The sequence below is a fragment of the Lathyrus oleraceus genome, chromosome 4 (assembly GCF_024323335.1).
Source record: "Lathyrus oleraceus cultivar Zhongwan6 chromosome 4, CAAS_Psat_ZW6_1.0, whole genome shotgun sequence".
Taxonomy (NCBI): domain Eukaryota; kingdom Viridiplantae; phylum Streptophyta; class Magnoliopsida; order Fabales; family Fabaceae; genus Lathyrus; species Lathyrus oleraceus.
This window is the reverse complement of record NC_066582.1, coordinates 496150760-496159047: the sequence shown is the minus strand read 5'-3', so window position 1 is coordinate 496159047 and position 8288 is coordinate 496150760. Positions and strand designations below refer to the sequence as shown.

Here is an 8288-nt window from a genome sequence, read left to right as displayed (position 1 = left end):
TTTTCCCTTTTTCCTTTCCGTTTTTCATTTAGCCAAAGTAGTAGTTTCCTACATTGGGAAACTACTGCAATTTACTTAATTTAGTTTAAGCACTTATTTAGAAGAAGCAGAATTCTACCGACCTGTGGAGGTCTGCTCAAGTACTTCAAGATTCGACATATTTTATTAATCCAATCTCCAGGTTTTTATTCAATTATTATTGTTATTGCTTTATTATTATTATAATCATGTTTGTTGTATTGTTGATATGTTTATGCTCGCCTGTGTTTGCGTTATTTAACATGTCCGACTAAACTACCGGTATCGGTATGTAAACCATTTAATTAGACGGGACTTAATAATAATCGGTGTAAAACTTCTTTTCTCAAACAATCTTTTTGGCTGTGGTTTTTAATTTAAATTTAATTAACTTTGTCACAAGAGTGAGAAGCTATTTAATACGATTTTGCCACGAGAGTGGGAAATTAACTAAGGCGAGAACTGACAATCGCGAGAGCGTGAGGATCGAATTGGATAGTAAAAAGTAGGCATTGATTTTAAAAACAGCGAGAGCACTTTTAAAGCAATTAGAACTTATTTATTTTTAAAAAGTATTTTTAACTTCAAATGGGACAGCGAGAGCGTACATTCTGACTTAAAGGTATAGTCCGAATCAACAATCACGAGAGTGTGAGATAAAGCCTTTTAAATAAGTATTTTGTACTAAAATATATTTGGTACTTAAATTATACACCGATGACTTATCGAATCCCTAACGATTAATGCGTTGCATACTGATATCCCCCTATTAATATTTTCTTAAAACTTAACTTCCCTTAGATTTAATTTTCGTTCAACCAAACTTCTAAAAATCATTTCCTCAGCTAAACATAGTAACATCGGTAGCATTAGTTTGACCATCGGTCCCTGTGGGTTCGATATCTTTTAAAACTAAAACGACTAGACTGTGAACTTGTAGTCAAGTACCCGATAGACTATATTCTATATACAGTCACGAGACGTATCAAGTTTTTGGCGCCGTTGCCGGGGACCTGATTTAGTCAAATAGTGTGATTCTTTTGTTGCACGGTATAGACTAAGGTAAAAAAACTAATCTCCTTTCCCTTATTTCCCCCGATTGTATGCCAAGTACTCGCTCATAAGGCGACAACTTAGCACCACCAATCGCAGAATTAGAGAGTTTCTTATATTTAAGACGCCGAATACTAGAGTACCAACGAAGGTACAATATTCCTGATATCTTCTTTCCTACTGTTGAACCAGTTGAAAAACCAACCATGGCTATAGTGGAACCACATAATCGTCATCTTAAGTTCTACACTACCCCGTCCCAACAAGAACCTTACAGTAGCATTGCTGCCCCTGCTATTAATCGAAACGATTTCGAGCTAAAACCCTCATTATTATCAACCGTCTAACAACATCAATTTGCTGGAAATCCTATGGACGACTAATGAACATTTGACCAAGTTTGTGCAGTACGCAGACACTTTGAAGGCGAATGATGTATCTCAAAATGCAATAAGACTACGCCTCTTTCCTTTCTCTCTAAGAGACATAGCTTGGGCTTGGTTGCAATCATTTCCATCCAACTCAGTTACAACATGGGAAGAACTGAAGAACATTTTCTTATCCCGATATTTTCCGCCAAGCAAAACTGCTATGTCGAGAGCTCAAATCAAAATATTTTGACAAAAGGATGTAGAATCTCTCTACGACGCGTGGGAGAGATACAAAGACATGATGAGGATATGCCCACATCACGGTCTCGAAGATTGGGTGATCATTCACACATTTTACAATGGGCTTTTGTATAACATAAGACAGACAGTAGACGCTGCCGCGGGCGGTGCACTGATGGACAAGCCATACAACGAAGCCTATCAACTCATTGAAAACATGGCCCAAAACCATTACCAATGGGGAGGTGAAATAACTCCAGTAGAAAAGTTCCAAACAAAAAGTGGAATGTACGAAATCAGTAGCCTTGACCATGTCCATGCAAAGGTAGATGCCCTTGTTCAAAAGTTAGACAACTTGATCATACCACCCGCAGCCACCGTGGCTGCCGTGATTCCAAACTGTGAGTTATGTGGAACTCCTGGATACACCGCATTAGAATGTCAGATATTGGCAGGAGTCCCAACCGATCAAGTGAATTACGCACAAGGAAACCCTTATTCGAATAGATACAACCCAGGTTGGAAAATCCATCATAACTTTTCGTATAAGAATAACAACGCCCTGTATGCACCTGGCCAAGCAAGCACCCACTGTTCCGCCTGGATATCAAGAGCCATCTAATAATGCTCCTAACATGCCTAGGAAGTCCAACCTTGAACTAATGATGGAAAGCTTTATAGCTACCCAAGCTCAAACAAACAAAGACTTCTTGAACCAAAACATACATACTAGTGAGCAACTTAAACAATTAGCAAGCAAAGTAGACGCCTTAGACACCCACAACAAAATTCTTGAAACACAGGATTCACAAGTGGCTCAACAACAAGCATCTACTGCTGCTCCCGCTGGCACATTTCCTAGACAGCGCAACCTAATCCAAAAGGACATGCAAATGTCGTTATATTGAGGAGTGGAAAAGAACTAGACGGACCCGTAGATCCAAGACTCCAAAATCCTGCCATGTACCAAAAACCAGACAAAACGACAACTGAGAAGGTAAGTGAACCAAAGGAGAAGGAAGATAATACCCAAGAGGCTGAAGAGAAATAAAAATCTTATGTGCCTCCACCGCCTTATAAACCACTCATTCTGTATCCTCAAAGACTCGTAAATTCTAAAACTGTAGGGCAATTCAGGAAATTTATTGAACTTCTGAAGCAACTAAACATTACAATTCCCTTTACAGAAGCCATCACACAAATGCCTCATATGACAAATTTCTTAAAGAGATCCTATCCAATAAGAAAAAGATCGAGGAAAATGAAACAGTTACACTTACTACTGAGTGTAGTGCAATAATCCAAAATAACATGCCTCCCAAACTAAAAGACCCAGGTAGTTTCTCCATACCATGTGTCATTGGAAAGTTCGTCATAGACAAAGCTCTATGCCACTTAGGAGCCAACATTAGTGTAATGCCCTTAACCATTTGTAAAAGGCTCAACATGGGAGAACTAAGACCAACCAAGATGTATGTTCAACTAGCTGTCCGCTCAATCAAATATCCTGTCGGTATACTAGAGAATGTCCTAGTACGTGTAGGACAATTCTACATTCCTACAGACTTCATAATCATGGACATCAAAGAAGATGACAGTACACCTATTATATTAGGAAGGCCATTCTTATCTACCGCCGGAGCCATAATAGACGTGAAAAGAGGTAAGTTAACATTCGAAGTTGGAGAAGAAAAGGTTGAATTCATCTTGACACAATTCTGACAAGCGCCAGTTATAGACGATACCTATTATCTACTTGATGTCATAGACGAGTGCGTAAGAGAGATGGAGATGCAAGAAACCACATATTCTGATATAATGAAAATCCAAATCCCTCCAATCTTTGAAGATGATAATTGGCGTGAACCATACCAAAATGACAGTCTAAGCGAATGCTTAGCACTTACACCCAACCACATGCCATGCCCGAAGAAACCAGACTTAGAATTAAAAACACTACCAAAGAACCTAAGATACGAATTCCTAGACACTGGACTCAAAAGACCAGTAATAGTCAACGCTGACTTGAGACAGATGGAAACTGAAAAGTTACTAGATGTCTTATGAAAATATCCAACTGCGTTAGGCTACATCATCACTGACCTAAAAGGAATAAGTCCTTCTATCTGTATGCATCACATTATGCTAGAGGAAGATTGTAAAACCTCTAGAGAACACTAGAGAAGGATCAACCCAATCTTAAGTATTGTAGCCAAGGATGAAGTAAAGAAGTTATTAGATGCAGGAATCATATACCCGATCTCCGATAGTCAATGGGTTAGCCCCGTTCATGTAGTACCCAAGAAAGGGGGTGTTACAGTTGTTAAGAACGAGAAATGCAAATCTATAGCACAAAGAGTTGTGACTGGAAGTAGAATGTGCATCGATTATAGGAAACTAAACAAAGCCACTCGAAAGGATCATTTTCCTTTGCCTTTCATTGATCAAATGCTTGAACGATTGGCTAAGCATTCCCACTTTTTCTATCTAGACGGTTATTCAGGACTCTTTCAAATTCCTATCCATCCTGACGACCAAGAGAAAATAACCTTCACATGCCCTTATGGTACATTTGCTTATCGACGAATGCCATTTGGATTATGCAACGCTCCCGCAACTTTCCAAAGATGCATGATGTCAATCTTCGCTGACTTTATAGACGACATTATGGAAGTCTTTATGGACGATTGTTCTGTTTGTGGGCAGAGCTTCGAAGGATGTCTATCAAACCTTGAAATGGTACTTGAAAGATGCGTAAAGGTGAATCTCGTATTGAACAGGGAGAAATGTCATTTCATGGTCCAACAAGGAATTGTGTTAGGACACGTAGTATCTGATAAAGGAATTGAAGTAGACAAAGCTAAGATCGAAATCATAGAGAATCTTCAACCTCCAAAAACTGTACGAGAAATACGAAGCTTTTTAGGACACGTCGGTTTCTACCGACGCTTTATCAAAGATTTCTCGAAAATTACCAAACCACTTACTGGTTTATTAATGAAAGACGCTGACTTTATCTTTGATGAGAAATGTTTAACAGCGTTTGAGCAATTAAAAACATCTTTAATCACCGCACCTATCATGCAACCACCTGACTGGAGATTACCTTTCGAAATCATGTGTGATGTGAGTGATTATGACATAGGGGCGGTGCTAGGACAAATAAAGGATAAAAAACTTCATGCTATCTACTACACAAGTAGAACATTAGATCCTGCCCAAATGAACTACGCCACCACTGAAAAGGAACTTCTAGCCGTTGTGTTTGCTTTAGACAAATTCCGTTCCTACTTAGTAGGAGCGAAAATCATTATCTATACTGACCACGCCACTATTAGATATTTGCTAAGTAAGAAGGATGCCAAACCAAGACTCTTAAGATGGATCCTACTCTTACAAGAATTTGACTTAGAAATAAAGGATAAGAAGGGTACTGAAAACGTAGTAGCAGACCACTTATCACGAATCGAAGGGGATAAGCCTGAACAAATTCCAATCAATGATGATTTCCCTTACGAACGACTTATAGCTCAAATGGAAAGCGATGTATCTGTACTAACCTTAAATGATACCGAAATAGAAGAATCCATGGAAGAAATTGATGTGAATATAACTCTGCCATGGTATGTTGATTTTGTCAACTACCTAGCTGTTGGAGTACTTCCACTGGACCTATCATACCAACAAAAGAAGAAATTCTTTCATGACCTAAAACAATACTACTGGGATGAACCTCTGTTTTTCAAAAGAGGTGCCGACGGTATTTTCTGTCGATGTGTTCCTGAGGATGAAATAGACGATATAATCTCTCATTGCCATTCCGCCCCCTATGGTGGGCACGCAAGCACTTCAAAAACTTGCGCTAAGATCTTACAATCAGGCTTCTTTTGGTCTACTCTATGGAAAGATGTCCATAATGCGGTTATAAATTATGACTGGTGCCAACACACTGGTAACGTTTCAAGACGCGATGAAATGCCACAAACAGGCATCTTAGAAGTGGAAGTCTTTGGTGTGTGAGGGATTGACTTCATGAGACCATTCTCGTCTTCTTTTGGTAATAAGTACATGCTCGTAGTTGTCGATTACGTTTCGAAATGAATCGAGGTTGTAGCTTCTCCGACAAATGACACACAAGTAGTGATTAAGTTGTTCAAGAACATAATTTTTCCTAGATTCGGTGTGCCAAAACTAGTCGTTAGAGACAGTGGCTCCCATTTCATATCAAATATCTTTGGGAAACTTCTTCTGAAGTATGGAGCCCGACACCGTGTAGCAATACCTTATCACCCACAAACCAGTGGGCAAGTCGAAGTTTCGAATAGAGAAATCAAACAAATTCTAGAAAAGACTGTCGGAATATCTAGAAAAGACTGGTCATCTAAACTAAACGAAGCTCTGTGGGCCTATAGGACAGCCTACAAGACCCCAATAGGGACCACACCCTTTAAATTAGTCTATGGTAAATCATGTCACCTCCCTGTGGAATTAGAACACAAAGCTTATTGGGCAATTAAGACCCTAAATCTAAATTATACTTCCGCAGGCGAAAAGCGAATTTGGACATTCACGAATTGGAAGAACTTCGACTAGACGCCTATGAGAATGCCAAGATATACAAAGAACGAACCAAAAAATGGCACGGTAAACGTATATCTAGCAAAGATTTTAATGTCGGTGACATAGTGCTATTATTTAATTCGAGACTTAAGCTTTTCCCGGGAAAACTTAAATCTAGGTGGTCAGGCCCTTTCGAAATCACAAAAGTCTTTAAAAGCGGTGCGATAGAAATCAAAGGTAGAAATAGTGAACCGTTTATGGTAAACGGACAACGATTAAAACATTATCATAATATTGACAATAGAGACTATCCAAATAGTCTAAGACTTATAGAGCTGCCTGCTCAACCCCAAAACTAGTATATCGCAACGTTACTGTCGAACTTACGACATTAAACAAAGTGCTTAGTGGGAGACAATCCGCCTTTTTTAATTTGTTATCTTTGTTTTTAAGCATTTTCCTTCTTCGATTATTACTTGTATTTTGCTCCCTTTCATTGATTCTATGCAATAATGTACTAGTTGCTTCTAGTTACTAACTTAGAAACATTGGATACTGATTAACATGCGAATTTATAACTAGTTAGTAACTAACTTTCATCATGCAACCAGTGGATACAGTTTTCAGAGGCAGAGTTCAGAGAAGGTGCTATGATTATTTAGCTCATAAGGATATGGCTATTATCCATATATTATGATGGACCTACCATGGATAGGTTAGGTATCTGAGATAGCATCTTGTTTATGTTTAACCAGCTAGGATGGGAGAATGCTGCTATTAAGAGAAGGTTTGTCACATACCGTGAGCTCACCCTAGAATTCCTTAGCTCCCTAGTTTACAACCCCGAGCATGGTTACAGACTCAACAAAGGGTTGATTTCCTTTAGGCTGTTTAGTATGGACTTCACTTATAACCGTAGAGACCTTGCTGACCTCCTAGGATTTCCTAGTGGCCCATTTGTTTCCACTACCCGCCAGGAGGAATTAATCGATGACATCAACCTGGATTACTTTTGGGGTAGTTTAACTGGAGACTACCATCCTAATCCAAACGAGATGCACTCCCAAATGATACACAACCCTGCTATCCACTACTGACACAAAATACTAGCCCACACCCTGTTTGGAAAAGAAGCGAACAACACCATAGTGTCACGAGGTGAACTTTTCATCTTACTCTGTGTCGACCAAGGTCGACATGTCAATGTTGTGACATTTATGATAGAAAGATTCGTTCGCTTTGCAAAGAACAATTGCACCCCAATCATAATAGGCGGCCTAGTAACCATGATAGCTGATGCCATTGGACTTAGACACCCAATTTACGAGCCTACACCTTTCAGACACATCCAACCCATGGATATTGAATTTTTCTTCGACCGAAGAATCGTAGGAAACCTTGGGCCGAATACTTTTGACTACCTAATTAATAACGAAGTTGTCCAACTATTTACCTTACCAAACCATGAGAGAACAAGTGTTCATAACCAAAATAACTGGCTTTATGATTTAGATGAACACCACATTGCTCCACCATCACCTCCTGAGACACCGCCTATATATGAGTATTTAGATGACCATATCTCTGTTGATGAATCTGACCCTGAAACCCCTCCAAACTACTATAACCTAGATGAACCGGAACTTCCATCCTATGCAAAAAATCTGACCATAATCCTTACCCGTTTGGATGGTTTCCACACTGACATTACAAATATGAAAGATGAAATAAAGAGCATGCGCCTTGACGTCTTAGGCTTAATGGATGTCTCCGTCGAACAGTTTGATCACTTGAACCAGGCTGTAGCTGCTTTGGGATATAATCGTGGCTGATTACATCGACCGCTGAACTCTCCTACTCACATTAAAGCAATGAGGACACTACTATGTTTTAGTGTGGGGAGGGAGCACTTTTATTGCTATTATTTATTTTAATGTTACATTTAACTTTAGTCTTTTAATTTAATTTAAATAACATTGTTACTTTTACTGCTTCTACAATAAATTTAATTTACCTCTGTCAGTTTATTTTTACTGTTGTTAATTC

General features: G+C 39.0%; 1 pseudogene; it reads right to left on the bottom strand.

The window, feature by feature from the left end:
* Positions 1 to 1669: 1669 nt before the first annotated feature.
* On the bottom strand, positions 1670 to 1769 carry LOC127077399 (uncharacterized; annotated as a pseudogene).
* Between the last annotated feature and the right edge of the window lie 6519 nt (positions 1770 to 8288).